At 41.9% G+C, this 18,742-nt stretch overlaps 1 protein-coding gene across 1 annotated transcript in view; it reads left to right on the top strand.

The window, feature by feature from the left end:
- The first annotated feature begins 18,331 nt into the window (after positions 1–18,331).
- The window catches only part of plekhh1 (pleckstrin homology, MyTH4 and FERM domain containing H1), a 33,881-nt gene continuing 33,470 nt past the window's right edge, over positions 18,332–18,742 (top strand). Inside the window, exon 1 of the mRNA XM_023430791.2 lies at positions 18,332–18,639. The gene's annotated coding sequence lies outside the window, so the exon portion shown is untranslated. The remainder of the gene's footprint in view (positions 18,640–18,742) is intronic.

An 18,742-nucleotide genomic window follows, 5' to 3' on the forward strand; every position in this document is an offset into this window, starting at 1 on the left:
AGGCCTCTGATAGCATTCATTCAGAAATATGATGCTGTAAATGTATAGGAAAGCACATAAGGCGTGTGATACTGAGTATAGACTTGCATATGCATGGGTGGATGATTGGATGTGGGTGTATTAGATGTTTTCTGTGAATTGTGTGTGGTTTGTGGTATGTATGTGATCTTTACGTCTGTCTGTGGAAAAGCTAGAGACAGAGAATATCCCACGATACAATAATATTTTAAATATGTCTTACTGGAAAAGTGGAAGGTTCCTGGTGGTGTTTCAGTTTTTGTATGTATGTGTTAGTGGACGTCATGAGTCTCAGTCTCAGGCAGAAATCTGATTTTTCACAGAGCTTTTTCACAGGTTTAGACTCTGGAGAGAACCGTTCTCAACCAGCACAGGAACAGAGCACAAGTGCCACCCAGTGGACAGAAACAGCACCGCATGCTTACTGACAAGTGCAGTTCGTGCATATGCATACATTTTATTCAGGGTTTTTGTGGGGTCCTTAAATTTGAATTTAAAATGTTTTAATAACATTCAGAATACTGTTTGAATGCCTGCTTCACAGTTGTATAAGCCAAAGTATGAAAATATGATGGAAAACCAATAAGGACGAAATGGCCAAGGATTATTTATAATTATTACATCTTATTATTATTATTTATAACATCCAATTGTTTAGTGCTTTCATGTAGCATATAGCCTTACAATAAATTCTAATATATATATATATATATAAATTATGAAATTAAAGCAGCCTGGACCTGCATCAGCAACAGAAAATGAATGGATGGATTAAGCATCGAATATGATTCATTCATTTAAGTTTTTGCTGAAGTTGAAACAAAAAAGGATTAAACAGCCTCCTGCAGCACAATCCACTGTCGGAACAATCCCACTATTAGATTATAGGTGTGTAATGTCTCCAGACACAAAAACCTTTTATAACTAACACTGCTGCCTGCAGCAGACTTTTTATTGCCATTTTTTAAGACTTTTCAAGACCTGCAATTCCCCTGTAATTTGCAGTTATTCCACATTTAAATGGTTAAGTTATTTGTTCAGCATCTTGTTTCATGTGAATAATCCACTTTTCCCATTTAATTGCCAAAAAATATTTGCTTGAACTATCAGAAGACAGGTCAACTTTTCTATTTCTGTGCATTGTCAACCGTTTCTCCCAGTTACATTGCTATAAAATAATCTTAGCTTTGTTTCTAGTGATAATAGTCACTTGTACTGTAGATAGAAGGTAAGAAAGTAAATGGATACATGTAGAGTTTAACACAAGGTCCGGCAACTAAAAGAATTGAGCCCTTTTTACTTGATGTGCAGCCACAGTGAGTATTTTTCATTCACAATATAAAAATTTATTCTTCTTATGCCAGAAAAGTAATTACACATAAAAATGCATAACCTAATGTAACTTAATAAGATGACATAATGTAGTCTGTCCCTCACCGACCCCGTCTCTTATGTAATGATGAACTTACATTTGAAGAGCTAACAACAACTCGTGTCTATTCTTAAACATGATAGGGATGTTGACAGCCATCTTGGGTCATGAGGTGCGTCATGTCATCTCATGATCCTTTTGTTCTCTGGTCATGTAACAGTCGCTCCAGATGAATCTAATGCTGCAAACGCTGCCCTGCTCTCATGATGCTGTTAGATAATAACAGCCTCGGAAATTCCAGACTTGGTCCGTGAACACCAGGGTGAAGTAAGATGCTCTCTGTGGCCTCTTTACACACCAGATTTCCATGGACTGGAGGCTCAGTCCAGTATTACATCATGCATATTTCAAGACTTGCTGTTATGATGTGAAGGCGCAGGGCAGGCCTACTTTTTTTATTAGGCATTTATATTTATTTATAGATGTTTCTGTTCATTGCTCAGTCCTTTTTTCTTCCCTTGTTTTTACAGAGAGTGCATGTAGTGGACAGAACATCTGGGTCCATCTGTGTGTTTGTCTTCCCCTGACCTGAAACAACTCCTCTTCCCTCATAGATGTCGAGCCTCCACGCCTTTCTAAACAGACTCCTGCTCTCAATGGCTGATTGTATCTACTCCTGCGAAGTTACGCCTCTGATCTTTTCTCCTTCCACCCACAAAACTGCTGCTTCTGCCACGGCCCATTTGGTTATATACATAGACACACGTGTGCTCTGCCTCTATATAAAAAAACGAATGCATGCTCTGTGTAAATATGGATACACACAGTCACTCATACACAAGCATCCAAGCACGCATGCAGAACCGTAATGCAGCCTCTCGCCTCTCTTTTTCTGCTGACGGTACATCTGCAGCCCAGATGTGCAGTGTACTCTGAGGTGCTGCTGAGCGCAGGATGTTTTGCATTCCCTCTCTGGAACATGTGAGGCGTTCCTGTGGGCCATCCGTCTGGCTGCATTAGTCTGTGTGTCATGGGGATCTATTTGCCTCAGCCCCTTGTTGGCTGGCTCCGGGGGTTTGCGCACGTCCGTTAGCGTGTTAATTTAGGGCAGATGTGGGGTGCTGAATCAGGTGGTGAGAGGAAACTCCGGCCCCAGCAGGAGGGAGACACTGGCTGCCCTGTGTGGCGGACCGGCCCTACGTAACACAATCTTCACAGCCGAACCTCCTCCGCTCCTGCATTTGTCACATCTGATGTAGAGAGTGTTATTCTACCACGCACTAAAGTGTATATCTTCTAAATGAAGAAATGAGTGTGTACATTTTTAGCACTCATTTTTATTGAAAATACAAAGTAAAGTGTATCTGAAGGCCCAACCTGTAATATTTTGTCAGTTTGAGGTTGTGACAATTAAACACAACTTACTGTATTTTGAAAACCTTCCTTTAAAGGACATTTCCAGTTTAATACAACCTAAAGTAGCTAGTTTTGGCCACTATTTCTATGTTAATTGCTAAAACCAGCATACTCCAGGACTAAACACAGATTAAGTTATACTATTATAAACTGCTCTAAACATCCATCATAGTTAAAAACTGGCCATGTGGTTTAACTCTGACCTAAACTACTTGCCATATGCGCACACACACAATGGTTCTGTAAAATTAGAGATTATTACCAACAATTTGGTTGTGCTTAGATAACCAGGCTGAAATGTTGGCTTGTTTACAACCCGTCTGATCCTCTGACCACTTGTGTTTGTTAACCCATCAGACTTTTTCGTAACAATGTCTCTGTGCTCCCAGCGCTCAGTAATTACACACTGTTGAACTGAATTCATTGAATTCAGCGGAGGTTACACTCATCAAGGATTAAAGCACATTAAAGCCTGGTATATTTCCGTTGCGGTCCTGCAGCATACAACAAACAACTGAAAACAACACGAAACCAAAACAGCAGTCGAGACATAACAAAAGTACAGGGGGGGTTGAGTGGCAAAGCGTGCATCTTTCAAGCTCTCTTCATAATGTGAATCACTGAGAAACCATCTTTTTAAGATCACATTGAATACAGTATGATTATTCCACTGTACAGAAGCAGAATAAATACATTTTACCCATCACACTCCTTCAAACCTTTATCGTAACAAATTTAAAAAATGGCCAAAATTACAGTGATATGATAATAATAAATCAAAATTATTCATCAATGGTTAAAAACTCATCAGAATTTGGAGAAAAAGCAAAACAAATGTCAAACAATTCAACAGGACATCTAAAATTTAGATGACGTCTAAATAAAAGGTGGTATCATTAAATCACTGCGGAGAGTGAGCATACACAGCCTCCCCCACTCAGTCCCCTCTGCTCCGGTATTAGTCTCGCCTGGTGTGGAAAATGTGCGGTTGATGCAGCATGAAAGCTGTACGGACACACTTCAGATGGCCCAATATCCCAGACAGGAAGTGAGAGAAACATGAAGAGCATGTATGTTGACATGGTTGACAATACAGTATGTGTAACAATGAGGAAGTGTTGCATGGTGGAAGTCCAGGGCTTTTATAGTTGAAGTGGTGAATGTTGACAGCCATGCAGGGGCCAAAAAATGGCTCCTATCACGGCTCTTGCTGCAGCTGAGGAGCTGATTTGAGGTGCAGTAAACATAATAACTCAGCATAAAGCGGCAAATTTGGCACAACAGTAGTAGCACTGTACATAGTGTGTTTCAGACACAGTCGCAGCAGCAGACCCAAACGCAGAGCCCTCTATCAACTCCACACTGCGTTTAAAGGGGATCTCCCCAGACTTCACACATCAAAATCAGTTTTCTAGTCGTGGGGAGCATTTCTTCAGGCGATCCTTGCCGTTGGTCCGGCGTCTCCACAGCTGGCCCGAAAACAGATTCCAGCCACACCCAAGCAATTGTGGCCCTCACACCACCTGCTATAGGGTCACAGTCATAGAGTGAGCTGGCTCAGGATGTGTACTGTGTGTGTGTGTGTGTGTGTGTGTGTGTGTGTGTGTGTGTATGATGCACTTCAGTGTGTGTCTGCGTATAGGGCAGTAAAGGATGCTTCAACACAAACACACATAACTGACACAGCATGAGGCTCCATTGTGTCCTAATCAGTATACCGGGAACTGAATAACCAGTATGTCCTCCATCCTTCGCTCCAGTTGACTGAGTACGACGAGATAGGAACAGCGAGAGACGGAGAGCTGGAATTCCCCTTTGATCAAAGTGTCCGTTATTCAATGGGATGTGGCGTTGCTGGGGGTGCAGGGTGGGAGGTGGCTGCTGGGGCTGAGCGCAGGGAGAGAGTGTTCAATTGTCTTGTCCCTTTCTTTTTTCGGGTTGCTCACCCCCACCAAGAAGCCGATACCAAGGTCGTGACCTTTTGCCCCCCTTTCCTCTGCCTCATCGGGCCTCGTACTTGAAGGACGCTTTCTGTCACGTGTAACCGCTGAACAACCCCCTTTCAGAAACTTATCCTCTCTAACTGTCTTGTACAACTTCTTGTCTTTCTTGCCACCCTGCTTCGTTTTGGATGTGAAGAATGAGGCGTTGGCGGCGGCGGGGGGTGGGGGGGTTGGAAGCCTTTTTTTTTTTGTTTTAGATTAAAGGCAAAACCGACAAGAACTGGACAAAGGGCAAATTGACTGTGTCAGTGTGAGTGTGTTTTAGTTACGGCAGCATCTGTTGCTGCAAGTGTGGTGATAGTTTTTTAAAAGGGAACCGCAAGCGTTTTCTGAGAACTGGAGGAGGGGTGCGGCAGAAGGGAGCTGTTTGCTTCAAAAGTCTGGTGTTATTTACTCCATTGTTACATCTGTGTACAGCCAAGCCATCAAAGACTCTTGAGCAGAACATTCGGTCATTAACACAACTGTTGTGTTGGACAGCTGTATCACATATTTTTTTCTCTTGGAAGTGCAACATTAAGCAATGAGCCGACAAAAAAAAGCATCTGTAGTGTGTAATACGATGCATTGAGATGTGCTGAAGATGTCCTGATGTAAACTTTGGGAAAAACACAACAGCAGATTTCCAGCATGTGAAAAACACGATGCAGAGTGTTACCAAATGACATTTTATAAAAAGAAAGAAAATCCAATTATAGCAATTTTTCAAACATGTGAGGTTTTCTGAGTCCAATCCTGACAATAGTGACATTGATTAGTCAGGCAGATTAAGCTTGATCTGCAGGGAAGAAGACAGAAATAACATCAAACTGAGTAACATAACAACACTGACATTTCAGTGTGTGCAGTTATGTGTAGTTACATCGACCGAGGCAAAGCTGCATTCAGATTTCTAATTGATTTAACATGAATCACTCAGGAGGTTAACAAAGAATAGTGGTTGGAACTCTAATATAATGCATCTGAAGCCATTGAATTGTTTCAAGTTTCAAAAGTTTGATGTCTTTACATATAAAATTGCATATTAAGCAACAGCTGCCCTGTTTGTTTCCTAATATTATACGAACCATGAAAACACAATATAATATGAACTGATAGGGGCCATAAAGACAACACCTGCGGACCGTCTGCTGGGTTAATGATGCGTTTATTAAAGGGGAACTCAGTTGTTGTAATCATAGGAAGTGATGCACCGCTTGAGGAAACAGTCGTATACTAACTTCTGTGGCTGTGGAAGGAAGTGTGTGAACGGAGGTCACACGTTTTAATACTTCATGCACCACAAAAGCAGAATATAATCTGTAATGATGGGGGGCCTAAAGGTTTTACTATCTTTGTTTACATTAGAGTGTCAAAGCCCTCTAGTGGTGGCAGTAATCATCAGGAAGTTTGATTATATTAAATTCTGCTCAGGGAGGTTGGATGGGCAAAACATCTGACTTTAACATGGGAGACCACAATTGTTCCCTAACTGTTTATTATTGTCACTATGACAACCAAGCTTTCCTAGTCATTTTAACCCAAAACTCCCTTTATTATGTCCAAGTCCAAGTTTTCGTGCCTAAACCTTAACCACACCTCAACCACAGCTTTGTCAAATCATAAAAAGATGATGTGATAATTTTATCTTCCCCCTCTTCTGCCTCCATGTCACATTATTTTTATATTATCAGTGTTTCTATTCTGCCTAATAGTCGTGGACTGGGGTTACGTTTCCGCGATCCTTCCCAAAATTTCTTTGATTTTAGAAATTTGGGAATATTAACACTTCCTGGTTCAAGGTCATGTCCTTGTTTTCTGTCAGATTTCAGCCTGAAACTGTGGAAACAAGCTGAGCAAATAAACTTACATTTAAATATATCCCAATATGAATTTAAGAAATGAAAACCAGTAATTTTTATATGAGCTCTACCACATGAGAAGCAAGCCAACCGTATGAACACACATAAAACAAATATTTTCAAATTTTACATCCTCGTTTCATCCTTAATAAACTCGGAGCCGAAGATAAAATCAGTCAATAAACGATAAAAACAAATAAATTTGACAGTTAATAGGAAAACAGGACAGATTTATTGAGGCAACGAGGTCGTTTTTAATGAATATCTGCTTGTTGTGATTCTCATCTTTGGCTTGGATTTGGCCAGAACCTTGTGAACAAATGAATCTTGAGCTGGTGTCAGAAAGGCTGCAGCTCTGGCGACCCCTTGTGGTGAAAATGAGAAAAAAGAACAGAAGTAGTACCTTCACTGTCCAGCAGAGGGCGGCATCGCTGAAATTATAGCATCGGTTTAGATTTTGCAGCTGAAAAAGCACAGCAAAGTCTGAGCCACTCTTTCTGTCAGTCACTCTTCCCCTCCCTTCTCTATTCCTGTCCATCAGTCTCTCTCTCTCTCTCTTTCTCCTTCAGTTCACCTCTGTCTCTCCCTCTGCAGCTCTCTCAGTGTCAGCTTTGCTAAAGTTTCTCACAGGCAGACAACACCACACAAGGGGAAACCATACTAAGGTCTGGTTCTTGAGTTGTGCAGCAGAGAGCTGTTTTTCCTCTCCTCTCCGCGCTGCTGTCTGCTCTGCCTGAGTCTGTTAAAACCATCACTCTGCCCCCCTCTAACCTACGCCCTCTGTTTTTTTTCTTTCTTTCTCCATGCAAACTGTTATTTCCCTTTCTCTCCTTTCCCCTACATGTCCTCTCACCCTCCTCCCACCTCATCCTCTTTTTCTACTCCTGATACTCTCTCCTCGCTCATTTATCTCCCCCCCCATCACCTTCTCCCACGGCTCCTCTGTGTCTCCTTCAATTCCCTCATCATTCCTCTCCTCCAGATCTCTCTCTCTCTTTCTTCCTTCTCTGTGACCGAATGCTGTCAGAGTCATTGACTACATGGGGATGACATCAGCTCCCCACTCACTGAGATAAAAGAGCCTGACATCTGAAAAAGAAAGCTTGGAGGGAATAAGTGAAATGTGTGTTTTGTGTTGTTCTGGCCCCTCTCACCAGCTCTAACTCGCATTCCTCATATTCATCTGTCGCTTTTTTTGCATAGAGGATGACGGAAGACTGTCAAGATGCAAAGCGTGCGGTTTTTACAGCTACTCTGAGCTGGTATAAACCCTCAACTTTAATCGATTTCTACAGTTATTGATTGTATTTGCTTGGCATTGCACTTTTCTGTGCTTTTACAGAGCTGTTAAACGGTGTGTGGGCAGAACCGATGTCCCATCTTGTTTCTATCGTGAGTACAAATTTAAGACACATTCAGCTGTTGAATTTTGTTGACTTTTGGTTTTAAAGGCATCTTGATCCAATGAGGTTTCCCCCCCCCCCCCGCCTATCATTAGATAGATAAACACAGTTTTCCAGCCATAGCAACATGATGTCAGGTATGATGATGTCGGTCGATCGCTGAGCCCACCACTTTTGTCCAAACTCAATATTTCAACAAATATTTGATGATTGGCCATAAACATCTTCATGTTCTCCACAAGATTCATTTTAATCTTTTTATTTGACTTATATCCAGTTTCACCAGTTCTGTAGGTTTTCACTGATCCACTGTCACATCTCAACATCTACCTGATGGATTCTGACATTCAAGGCTCCCAGACAGACGGTCAGACAGATTTTTGGTGATCACCCTTTTCCCCGTAGTGCCACTGTGTCGAAATGTGTGGTTTTGAGTTATGAGATGGATTTACATCAATTTTGGTACAGGTATCAGAATGGTAATAATATTTGGTGATCCCCTGGGCTTTCATCCGCTGTCGTCATGTCACACCTGCAGTTGTTTTCTAATCCAAAAATGTGAAATGAAAAAAATCCCCTGTGCTTCTATAGATAGCATCAATGTTTTTAGCAACATTTATCCATTTCTATAAAATATCAGCTATATTATTACCTTGAACACCATTTCTTTTATAACCCTATTGTATGTATAGGAACGTGTGTGTGAATGTGTGTGTGTGTGTGTGTGTGTGGTGGGTATAGGTTTACAAGCCTGTCATGACTCTCTCTGTCCTTTCCTTGTCCCTTGAAGTCCTGCCTGGACCTCTGGTGGGTCTCTTTAACAACAAAGCCAGTTTGGTATGTGTTTACACAAAAGCCGCCCTCAGTGTCTCCTCTCCTCCTCTGCAGAAGCTGCAGATAACGAACACCTCTCGGCGCTGACCGACCGAGCGGATTTACGGCTTTATAAACGTCTGGTTTGGGGATATGGTTAACAGTCTCCCTCCAGGAGCTTATTTTGTGCTGTTTTCTGCTCTGTCAACACGTCAAACAGCGAGCGAGGCTGACCAGCCTGCAGCAGCAGCAGCATTTGGGAATGTGTGGCAAAAGATGATGCTCTCTAAAGTCTTACATATTCTGCTGAATGAGTGTGCATACGTGTTGTTTTCTGTCCAAATCAGTGTTAACACGTGTGTGGTGCTCTGTTAACTCTTGAAAAAACAAGGATGTGTTGGTGCTAATCCCTTTGCGGGGCATTCACACTCTTCAGCCTCTTCTTCTTCAGGGGTAAAAAGACATCACACTTTCAACAGGTGGAACACACAGCAGCGAGGCGGTGTGTTCGGGACTTGTGTGAAGGTCTGTGTGGGCCTCACACCTTCTCTCTGAGCTCACCTCTCACTCCTCACTACCCAGCACCAACACCAACAACAGATGTATTCACACATTCACACAGGGATCCCCAGAGGAGCAGCAGGAGGAAGTGGAGCTGGGGAAAACAAAACATCTTAAATTAGAGAAAAGTTTCATCTGCCAGACTTGTACTTTACTTTGGTGTTTCCATTTTATGCTAATTTATACTCCACTATATTTAACAGTTATTAATTACTTGTAGATTGTGATTTTACATACAAAACTTACAACCTTTTGTAAATACAATGCATTCTTAAGGATTTTCAGAGGGGTTCCTGAACCGTTCCGGGCTTGTGTCTTGTCTTGTCGTTGTTCCCTTGACACATTTAAGATGTCTATGATCTTTTATCGGTTCTGCCGATATGCTAAGCTAACCAGCTGCCGGCCGCAGCCTTACACTGACTGAAGACATACGAGACTGACTTTCCACCTTAAAGCCAATAAAAATGTTGAACTCTTCCTTTTAAATAACTGTTTGAAACCAAACAAAGATAAATTATTTAGTATTTGACCATTTTTTTTGTTGGCCAACATTACAGAAAGTTCCTGCCCCATTAATCACCTTATGAGACCTTATCTCAATCTTGGGACCCTCTGGTGAGGGGCCAACCTTAATTTTCTGCTAAACAAGAAGTTGTAGTATTTATACATTGTTGTATGAATACTTTTACTTCAGTAAAATATCTCATTATTTCTTGCACCACTGATCTCATGTAAAATTAGAAGATGGAAAGAAAAACAACCCCACCAGTGGAGACAGGCTTTTAAATTTTGTCAACCATGAATTCTTGTTTCTGCTTTTCTTAAATACAATGGCGCCCGAACCTCACATCCTCTCTGCTTGTGCCAGATGAGACGCTTATCAAAGCTGGATCTTATCATCTCTGCATGCAACACACTCTCCCTCTGTAGCCGCTGACACCGTGGCTCGTCGCAGCTAGGACAGGACCGCAGCCAAAATCTCCCCAGAGGAGCGAAGCCTTCAGGCGGGAGAGTCACAGTTTACAATGCTGGGTTTTCTCCATTTCATGCTCTCATACTCTCCATTGTCCTCGAGCTTTCACAGCTCCCCATCCGTATGGTTTCAAAAGATCATGTGACATTGCCTCATCCTCTGTTTGCAAAACGCCCTGCTTTTTCTACCTCCACCCTGTTTTACTGTGTTTTTTCCAAATTTCTAAACACATATTATGCACGCTATCTGGCAGTACACTCTAATTCTATCTCTCGCCCCATCGTTCTCTGACTCCTCACACTCTCTCTCACTTGATTCAAGATTCCCCAGTGTAAACAGCAAGTGCTTTGTGTCAGGACAGATCTTGTCTGTCCTTGGTGTTGACTGTTTTGTCTGTGGGAATCACCATGATGGATTGAGATCCCGTCGATGTGTGCAAGCGGACGTTTCCACTCTCTCTGCCTCTGTTTTGACAGTCTGTAAACATCAGTGAAGAGCTCCAGCTCCTCTTCCCCTTCAAGTAAAGACAGTGAGTGCAGTGAGAATAATAGTGAGTTTAGTTGAATTTGCGAACCGAAGATGTGCTGATGTGATCTTGTGGTGGTGACAGTCAGATTCAGTGTAAGAGAAAACACATTTACATACAGTCTGCCTTCTTAGGAGTCAAAAGGCCTCCCACAAACACTTCCTGTTAGCGCATATAAACATTAAAGGAGTAGTTTGACATTTGGAGAATATGCGTATTCGCTCTCTGATGCAAAGTTACATGAGAAGATTGATACCACTCTCACTTCTATCGTAGCCAGTTAGCATAGCTGCTCTTATTTTGTCTTCAGACTTCAAGTCTCAGTCCGGACAGTTTGTTGGACCTCTTAAAGGAATAGTTTGACATAATGCTCATTTGCGTTCTTGCTGAGAGTTGGATGAAAAAGTAGATATGAACTTACAGCCAGCGGCCGATGTGTAAGAAGTGTAAAAACGACATGTTGTGGTTTGACGGTGTGTTATATGCCGAATTCTTTCTTGGCCGTTGGTTTCCTGGCAGCTGTAATGAAACACAGTTTTTTGTACAATTTAGTCAAATAAAATATAACATTACTGAGCTTTTCTTCTTTGTTACTTTCCACCTGACAGAGCCAGGCTAGCCGTTTCAATTTTTTTCCAATCCGTGCCAAGCTAAGCTAACCAGCTCCGGTCGTCAGCTACATACACAGTATACTGTGCAGAAATGACTGTGGTATCAATCTGCTCATCTAACTCTGCATCAGAAAGTGAATGAGTGTTTTTCCCAGAATGTCGCACTGTTTCTTTAAGCTGTCTGCACTGTAACAGCTGCATAACATCTTTTTAAGATAGCCTGATGGAAAATGAGACCACCCCATAGCTGCAAGGTCAGAAGGTTGAATCCCTTCTTCATCTTAAATGTCCTTCAGCAAGACACTGAACTCTTCCCTCTGGTCCACATGTATGTTTTCTTAAAGGGAAGGTAATTCCCAATTACATAATCCAATAAGGGGATAGAGCATTAAAAGTATCAGATATGACATTGGAGGTTTGTCAGAGTGAAATCTTTTTGGACTGTAGCTGTGAATTTGTGACCGCAGGACGTAAACGTGGCTAGTTTCACAGCTCCAGTCGGGGTGAAAAACTATATTCAACAATTGTGGTCTGGTGGTTTGTGGATTGGCTGTGATTTGCACTCCAGCCCATTGTAAACACTCTGGCTGGGTTTACCTATGGTAAATCTGCTGCAAAGCATGACCACGGGATTCTGCGTTTGTAATTTAAATCTTTACAGGGCTTCATCCTGCGCACAGACTCACGTGCAAACACGCGTGTTTATGGTATACACACAGCGCTTACCCATTTATATCTTTTCAGAGACACACACACACACACACACACACACACACACACACACACACACACCCACACACACACACACGCATGCATGCAGTCCCACGTGCAGCTTTATGAAATGAGTGTTATTGTGAAGTGGCTAAACAGTCATCACTCCCTGGACCTGTGATTTAAGGATCACTGTCTGACCACACTCACACTGTCTGCCTCCAAAGCCACTGTCACTAGGCACACTGCTCTACATCTCACTCACCAGACGTATTTTCCAATAGGTCCTAAGTGCCGATGATGTTGACAGTGTGCTCGATGCCAGCCCGAAACCCTGCGTTAATGTCTATTACACATGCCTAGTATTAAGTCACATAGTGTGCACACTAAAAAAAAAAAAAATCACTGGGTTTGAATTGTACCCTGTTTGGGTCGATGTATCACTGGCACTGGGTTAACAGTACCAGTGGGTTGTTTTTATCTAATGTTAGTGTTATCCAAACTAAAGTATGGTTACTTTGACCCAGTGTTAGACACAACAAGCGTAAGTTTCACCTTAAAGGGGCTATAATCAATATTTTTACAATAACAATGAGTAGAATGGCACATAACTGAGCGCATAACAATGAACCCACAGAGGATTATCACCTGAATCTGAGGGTCCTCTCGGTTTTACAGAGCTTTATAGTGAGTTTCAGCTCCTAGTTTAGCTTCTCACCTACTGGTTCCCTCTCACTGCTCTCAAAGCGTTGTCTAAAAAGCCCAAAAAAAGACCTACTGTACACCACCTGCTCAGGAACCAACACCATAACCTAACCCCAACAACGAGAGGGAAACACGATTTGAAGGTGGAACAGACTTTTTAGGAACACAATTGATTTCCAACGTGGTCACAACTCAGAGAGCATAACCTGGCCCAAACACTGGGTCAAAACTGGACCCTTGGGTGGTTTCAGTCTTAGATTTGTTGTGGCAGAGCGGGTTAATTTTGACAGAGTGTGGCACTGGAGTGTGAAAACTGAAAGAGCTTTCTAATATTTCTTTTCATAGCAGCGGCCAAAAGCGAGATGACCCCAACCTGCAACACTAGCCTTTGTAAACTTGAAGCCACGCTGCAGCTCATCAAGCAGACCACACACACAGCGAGAGGAAGCACGCCGGTGAAAAGAGATGGAGAGGAGAAAGAGGCAAAGGGGCCAGGAGTTAATGGTCTTGTTATCACAGAGGGGGAAAAAATGAAATGGTGAGTAGTTTTTTCCGCCGTAAAAACTCATAATGTATGTTCATCACCTCCCCCCCGAGTGTCAAACGTGTTATCTTTTACATCTCTCATCCACGACATTGTCCCCTCTCTCACAATGTTGCTGGTAAAGTAAGTTTGGTTTATTTTCTTTTTATATGGAGTTTCCATCATGCTCCACTCCCTCTGTGGTTCCAGCACGGCTGGCCAAATGGCAATAAAATGCTCAAAAGACATCAGAGAGGGAAAAGGAGTCCTATTTGTTAGCCTAACAAAATCCCCAGTAGTTAAATAACCAGTCAACATGTGAGAAAAAAGGGGCGATGCTCTGCTCCAGTGCTGTTGTGCTGAGCAAGACAAGTGGCCGGACAACAGCCGCAGAGAAGCTTCTAACCACCGTCGGAGTCTTTGTAGGAGATGGGTCAATAGTCAGTCAACCAGCTTTTGACATGTGAATTCAGCCGTTTTTATTTATGTTGTGGGAAGCTTCTTTATATGTTCAAGGTCAATTACAACTCAAGTACATTGCTGAAAATCTGCAAAATACAAGAGAAGAGTAAACACAAAAACAAGAGCATGACTCAAACGAAAGAGGCTTTGGTCAAATAAAAAAAAAAATGCAAGCAAAGTCATCATAAAAACAACTATATTCAACTGCTGTGTTTGCTAAAATTATGGCTTTTAAATGCAAGAGTGGAATGACTGATTCTAGTTTGAGTTTTTCCTGCAGTCTGTTCCATTTGGATATGAAGTAAATGAAAACTGAAAGCAGATTTTTCCTTGTTTTGTTGTGGCTTATGGAACAAAACAGTCCTGACAATTCTGTGTCAATGTACCCTCCGACTCCGTCCCACTACCGTCAACAAAGAAGGCTTTTTCTGCAACTGGTAAACTGTAAGATCCGGTCTGTCACCGGGGATACTACAGGAACCCACAGGACCCAGACTGTGATTTCACAGGTATGGATGTGGATTTCATAGTCTCATTTCCTATTTTAACCCGAAAGAAATGCAAGAGCAAAAAAACAAACTCTCAGCTCTCTAAGTCCATGTTTCTAAATCAGACCAGTATCCCCCGGATACGGACCATCCTGCCATCCAGTGTTCTGGAAACAGATAGTTCTTTAAACCGTGGGTTTAAAAAAACATAATTTACAGTAAATAGTAAAGAGCAATTAAAGGATAAAGCTACTTTATGTTTGTTTGGGTCAACAAGTCCTGTCGTTGGCTTTTAGACCTGAGCCCATTTGTTCCTGCTGAAGCCCTAAATCTTTAAACACTTGTCAGGAATTTAAACCTTCATTTGACTTTGATTTTTTTTTTTTAAAAAGCTAAATAATATCGTTAAAAAGTTTTAGTTTTAGTAAAAACTACTCAATCAGGAAGAAAATCCTGCATTTGTTTGGGGCTATTTCCAGCTGTGGACTTGGTGTGTTAATTAGTATTTTCGGCAGAAGGCAGTTTACTAGTTGGACTTAAATTACAGTGTCCATCTTCAGCATAATAAAGGAACTCGTCAGCCACTGCAACTTTATCACTCACTGATGGGATTATAATAGTTTTTAGACAACGATAGGAGAGAGAAAAAAGCTGTATGAGGCTTTAGCCACACTAAAAACAATTATAGGATCAATTCATTGCTGCTTTTGGTGTTTTCACAATCTGTTCTAGCACCAGACTTCTCCTTCAAAGACAGTTTCAGTCATCAAACCATCATTTTCTCTTTACTTATTTTCTCGACCTGCCGTCTCCTGTGATGCGTCTTCAGTATTTATCACTCTGAATGCACTGTCATCCTCTCAGCTCTGCCACTGGTATACAGCGGGTCAGTTGGGTCTCTCCGCTCTGCTCAGTGACCGGGTCACAGTCTGGGCCATCACGCAGCTCTGGAGGTTAAATAGCTGTAAGAACACACATTAATCTGCAAACACTTGGTGAAACTGGCCTTAAGCTCCCTCTCTACTGTCCTGCCTCCCCCTCGCCGCACTGGCAGCCGTGCCCGAGAATCGGCATGTAAACCATGTAGGCCTGACACCAGTTGTTTTGACTGAGAGCACTGAGGCACTGACTTATTGTGCAACACAAGGCACAGCCTTCAGCCTGGCCAGCTATAGCACCGAAATCCCTGCTGTAAACTCACCCCTCCCAGTTAGAAGCTGACCTCCTCCAGGATGGAATTTAGAAACCTTTTCTTCAGAAAGGTGCAGCTAATCGTATCAGACAAAAAAAATTGTGTGAGTGTATTTCTCAGCGTTGTTGTAGTGTTCCTGTGAAACTCACACCCATTACAGTCATTTAGTAATTCTGATAGTTTTGAGCAGTCTTATCAGTACTGTGAAATACTCAAGTCACCACTTAAATCCACTCAAAATCATTTTCTCTGAAAAGTCAACAGTGGAATAAAGCCAGCAAATAGCCTTAAATTAAAACTCAAGTCGTCTTAATTATGTTCCACTTCACATATTGTGAAGTATATGTAGATTTTAAACCATATCACTATGAGTGATATTCTTTGATCCAAATGTGGGTCAAAAGAGATAAGATAAACTTTTTAGCATCACTCTGGTGACAGTGTGAGTCTGTGCACCACTTTGCTCCAGGATGAAATATCTCAATAACTGTTTTTGAAGGATTTCCACGAAATTTTGTCCAGACATTCATGTTCCTTGTGACTTTGGTGACCCCCCTGACTTTTTATCTATCGCCACCATGAGGTTCACATTTGTGGTTTCGAGTGAAATGTCAACAACTATGATGGATGGATTGTCAAGAAATTTGGTTTTTGTGGCATGTGTGCTGCTTTTATGAGAATATGTGATCTTGTTTCCAAGTCACGCAGCATCCTGGCTCACTTTTTGCAGCTGAGAAGTTCGTGTGATTACTTGTGTGCGTTCTCTGTCTGTCTGTATCTGATTCTGTCTTCATGCATTCACTCTGGTGCATTGGGACTACCTCAGTCAGTGGACGCAGAAGGGTGTGTCACACCACTGCATGCTTGTTACATTAACATGCAAACTTAAAAACAAAATCATGCCATCATTCAGTTTGAGGCCAAAGAGTTTTTTGTCATACTTAGACACTTGAAATTTCTTTGTATCTCATGTTGTATGAATGCAAAAGTAAAAATAAAAAATAATAATGAGGGTTATTTGGGCGTAACACGCAGCAACTCAGAGGCTCAGACAGACGTTATAAAATGCTCCAGATGGAGATGTGCAAAGACTTCAGAGAAGAAACCGATCTTCCCACCAGGGCCACAAGTCTGCTCCTCTGATTAGGTCCCATTTGTTTCTAAACTACAACACTGATTAAAGCCGCTTGACTGAACAATTTCTGACATTTGAGGGAATCATTGTGAGGTTCAGGGAATGAAGACCAGAGCTCTGAAGTGAATCTGAGACCTGAGCGCACTTGTATTATGTTGGTGTGGTCTCAAACCTTCACAAATTATCCCCTCACAATTCTTTTACTACCCAGATAATGATTCATTACAGTTGCAAAGCTCCACACAGTGGTTTAACAACTTCTGATTCCAGTAAAGCCCAGCCTGCAAGCCCTGCCAATAAACAAACAATCTGTAATTAGGCTACTTAAACCTAAAAGTTGGACTTACCCGTGCTCACTCATGGTGGTCTTTAAATTCATGATTTTTAATCAAAGCTAATAGCTATACAGACTGCTTCAAATTACTTAAACATGCAGCAGCTCAAAAATGTGTTCTCCTTATTGTTGCTGGACTTGGATGTTTGAGCTTCATTGTTGCAGAATGTGACACACTGTTCGCCGAGAGCTTGATACTAGAAGACTGTTTTCACATTCATCTGCTGAAGGAGGAAAGTTTCCCACCTTAAGTCTGAGTTTATAAGGTGTGTACATACAAGATGCCTCAGGTTCAGCGGGTTCACTGCATGTCAGTGGGTTTTTGGTAAATTATTTAACTGCAGAGCTGCATCGGTTCACTAGCAACTTGGCATTATTAGCATTATTAGCTATAATGCTATTAGCTATGATGTTGTGGTCGTGTCTCGTAGAGGGCCCCGTGTCAAAATATAGTTTTATTATTGATGGATGTCTGTTTATGATTTTTTTTTTTAGAAATGCTAGCTGCATGGCTTCAGGGATAGCAGTGCTGATCCATCTCTCTGGTCCAGACTGAAATATCTCAACATCGATTGGATAAGATTGTCATGAAATTTGGTGAAGACATTCTTGTCCTCCTCTTGTAAAACAAATTGTGGTGATTCCTCGACTTTTCATGTAGCATCATCATGTAGGTCAAACTTTCAACTTGTCCAGAGCCATTTATAGAGGAGAAACAAAGGCAATAGGTAAAATCATTTTTATTTTTTATTTTAATTTATTCCAGTTTACACATTTATTTTCTTCTTCTTTTACAGAATTATATTTTGTGGCACTCTTCTGACTCCATATGTTTCGTGAGCAATGCCTGTAAAACAAATGACATTTCAAGTTTAGTGTTACATATGTTAGCACAGCAACATGCTAAACTAAAGTCTGGCTAAACATCAGCATGTAAGCATAGCCTACTGACGTTGGTGATCACATGACTTTTCATTTAGCACCATGATATAGTTGAATAGTTATACTTAATGAAAATTATGCTAATGTTTTTCCACTCAGCCGTACAGTATTCTGTGTTTAATCTCTGCAGTGTGTCGGGATATAAAAGAACTCTGGCTCTGTGTAAAACTAAAGGAGCGACACACTTTTTCCTTCAGCTCAAAGAACTCCTCACTGGACTGTGTTTACATCCTAAAGGGAAAGCCCAAGCCAGCCTTAATGCAATATCCTGAGCAGCTCCTGCACATAAGGGGGGGCCTGACTCCTGGAGAAATTTGATCCTGCTTTGGGCCCTTTAAAGGAATATGGGATGAGTCTGTTGAATGGAGCTGTGAGTGAGTCCCACTGAAGTCTGCGCTCCAAAGAAAGCGAAGGACAAGCAGCGGGGACGGGGCGACACGGGACGCGATTAAACACTGAAAAGAAATGAATGAGCGGCGAGAGTGAGGAGAAAGTCGACCAGGGGGGAGACGAAGTTATGAGCCGAATTGCGACGAACTACCGGGGAAGGTGTCCGTGAGCGGAGAAAACCGACTGAAGGAGGAGGGGGGAGAGACAACAAAGTCACAAGGTAAAGTAGCTGTGAGGGGCTCCGCTGTTGGAGCAACGATTTATCTCTCTGCTTTCTGCACTTTTACGCACTGATTTCACATGCACATGACTGAGGATAAATT

The sequence above is a fragment of the Seriola lalandi genome, unplaced genomic scaffold (assembly GCF_002814215.2).
Source record: "Seriola lalandi dorsalis isolate HSWRI2012SDOR001 ecotype SW California unplaced genomic scaffold, Sedor1 jcf7180002054911, whole genome shotgun sequence".
NCBI lineage: Eukaryota > Metazoa > Chordata > Actinopteri > Carangiformes > Carangidae > Seriola > Seriola lalandi.